The sequence below is a fragment of the Neophocaena asiaeorientalis genome, unplaced genomic scaffold (genome assembly GCF_003031525.2).
Source record: "Neophocaena asiaeorientalis asiaeorientalis breed wild unplaced genomic scaffold, Neophocaena_asiaeorientalis_V1.1 scaffold57, whole genome shotgun sequence".
NCBI classification, from domain to species: Eukaryota; Metazoa; Chordata; class Mammalia; order Artiodactyla; family Phocoenidae; genus Neophocaena; species Neophocaena asiaeorientalis.
In genome coordinates this window covers 5,625,779-5,629,099 of record NW_020172731.1, presented here as the reverse complement: position 1 = coordinate 5,629,099, position 3,321 = coordinate 5,625,779, and the positions used below count along the sequence as shown (strand labels likewise).

General features: G+C 35.9%; 1 pseudogene; it reads left to right on the top strand.

Moving 5' to 3' along the window:
• Positions 1–1,623: 1,623 nt before the first annotated feature.
• Positions 1,624–2,015, top strand: LOC112396612 (40S ribosomal protein S17 pseudogene; annotated as a pseudogene).
• Positions 2,016–3,321: the final 1,306 nt, after the last annotated feature.

Genomic DNA, 3,321 nt, shown 5'->3' with positions numbered 1-3,321 from the left:
TGGGCAAATATTGTTTTTTATTTACTGTATCAGACGGGGAAGGTGAGAAGAATTTCCTACTACAGTAACTCTTACTGTGCAGAGGAAGGAACTCTTAAGAGTGTTTTGCGAATTGTTGAGATTTATATACTCTCAGATTCTTTCGAGCAAGTTTATCTATACTTTCTCTCTGCAGCACAAGCTGCTGGTATATTTCATGACTCATATAAGACACTCAATACCTGCATGTTGAATGGATAACTGAATAAACAGTTGAAAGAATGCAGGTACAATAAATAGTGTTTCCTACTTAGGCAATCATTCTATTATAACTTTACTTCTAGCTATCTACTTAGAGTAGAATGGTCCTACCCCTTTGAAATATTTTTCTGCAGAAAGACACTATATACAGAAGTCTGACCATTAGCCTTTGGTGATTCTGCATGTGTTCTTTTTGAAAGGCCATGTGACATTGTATAGTAATTCCTGTTAAGTTCCAGGATTAATTATTGGAATTCTAATTGTAGATTTGCCACTAACTCATTAAGTGGCTCATTTGATTTTTCTGAACTGCAGAATACTCATCTTTAAAATGAAGATATTAAGACTTGCTTTCCTTATGACATAGATTTCTTGAAAATAACAAATGTATTAATCTATGCAAATCAGTTACAAAGCATTTGGCTGCAAGTAACAGAACAGTCCGTTTAAAATAGTCTATTGCCTCAAATAATGAGTTAGGAAGAGGGTGGCTCCAGGTTTGACTAATTCAGTGACTTAACAATGTAATTGGGTCATTGAAACAATGGTCTTTCCCTTTTCCTCTCTGCCATCCCAAGCACGACTCTTTAATCTATGACTCTCGATATGGTACCAAGGTGGTTGCTGCATTTCCATGTCTCACATGCAGTTATGACAACATCTGGAAACAAGAGAAAATAAACTATTTCTTTTTTAATGCCTCTTTTTAAGATTTAAGAAAATAAATCCCCACTGACTGCCCTCATGATTTACTGACAAATAGGACTACCATGGTTTTCCTTATAACAGTGATTCTTAAGCTTTATGCATAATGATTAAGATCTTTCCATTTCCGCTTCTTCTCTGTAAGCTCATCATTTACATTACATGGCACACTGTACACAGATGAGCAAAAGTAGTGAATAAACACCCATGAATTTATTTTCGGAGATCTAATCTTAGTTGAGTAGTAAAAAGACAAAGTAGTACAGGCTTCTTATAATACTGTTGAAGAATGACCCACCATCTGTGACACATTGCTGAGTTACAGTTATCTTATGTCAAGGTATAAAACTCCTAATCAGGATCAAATTCTGCGGTGCTGAGAACAATGAACTAAATGCTGACACTAACTTAGATTTCTACCAGTGTACTCCTTTAAACTCTTGATCTCTCAATGTTTTTCCTTCTCATGTGTACCTAATCTTGCTACTCTGAAAATTGCAACAGTATACATCAAATCTGTTACATCCATATTGTGATCCCAGTGGATAGGCTCAATCTCTGTTTTCCGATAAAGACATATTTTGTCACCTGCTGGTACGTCTTATAGATAAATGCAACTTCTAATAAGGCAGTAGGAAATGAAGTAACAAAAGACCATTTTACCAGGGACCCAGCAACATGGGCAGCATTTGCATCAAAACTGTGAAGAAGGTGGCCTAGGCCTTTATAGAGAAGTACATGTGCCTGGGCAACAGTTTCCACATGAATAAGCACATGTGCAAGGAGATTGCCATTATTTTCAGCAAGAATTTCCACAAGACAGCAGGCGTCTGATGAAGGGGGTTCAGAGTGGTCCCATGAGAAGTATCTACATCATACTGCAGAAGGAGGAGAGAGAAAGGAAAGGTAATTTTGTTCCTGAGATCTCAGCCCTGGATCAGGAAATCATTGAAGTAGATCCTGACACTAAGAAAATGCTGAAACTCTCAGACTTTGGGAGTCTGTCCAACCTGCAGCTCACTCAGCTCACAGTTGGAATGGTTTTTAAAATACTGCATGGAGCCATTTGACTCTTTCTGTAATGTTGTAATTTTGTCAAAAACCCAGGACAACAACAAAAACAAAGTAGACCAAGCAGCGAATCTAGTTCTCCAAGAATTTTACCCAGTGTGACCGTTCTTCTCACAGAGATGCAAAAGAGAACCATTGTGTTTAATGAATAGCAAATGTTGATTAGGATGAGCAAGTTCAAAAAGGACAAAAAAAGAGGAGCAGAAGTACTGAAAATGAAAGTTCAAGAACTGGGTCCAAAAGGATAAGTTAGAACAATGTATTTGCTCTTGTACAATTGCACGTATGAGTATTTGTGTGTGTGTACACATACAATTTTATGTGAGCATATACACACACATGTACATATACACATATATACACATACATATATAAATTTATGAATAGATTACTTATTAAAGATTGTGTTTGATAGAAGTGATCTGATCCTCCTTTGAGAGACTAAATGAGAGACATGGAAAATAAGATCAGTTGGTGGTTAGAGGCAGAGACAAAGAGGAGCTAAATCAACAAGCTCATGGTGGATGAGAAGTGCTTCTCAACAATGGGTCATGGGCAAGAGCCCACTGAACAGCATGACCAGAACTAGCAGAAGTTTTTGAATACCAGCTTCAGGGCATCACTCATGAAGAATCTGATTCAGAGGGGAGGCCAAGGAAATGCATATATGTGACCAATCCCAATGGCCATGTCAGATTATGAAATAAAGTACAAAGAAGGACTAGATAATCCTTACCATCTTCATTTGTACTGTTCTCAGAAGGACCTTTTGGTTCCATCATTCTATTGAGCCTGGCAGTGTGGCTTGTCCTCTTTCCCTTAATTCTCTATGCATCCTTAAAATACATTGCTTCACTTGAGGAAATATGAGTTTGTTTTTTTGCAACAGAATAGAGTCCAACTCACTATAAGACATCTCACCTTTCATTTACTTCACACTGATTCAAAAGAATTGCTTCTACAACTACTTATATTGAAGATGGTAATTATTCATAGAATAACAAAAGTAGACCTTGAATTGTAAATTTATAATCCAGTTCAATTTTTGAGAAAGAAATAACCTGGTTTCCAGGTGTCATAGTGTCTGTAAGATCATGTTTGTTTTACAAAGGTACATATTATTGTTTCATAACTCTAATATTTAAGAAGTTCTAACACATGCCCTATTGAAAATCCAGTCCCCAAATTATTAAACTATACAAAAAAATTCTGTATGACTTAAAAAGTTAAATAATACTGAAATCCACATTATAAAGTATTACAAGAAAATATATAAAGGTAAATTATATATATATATATATATAT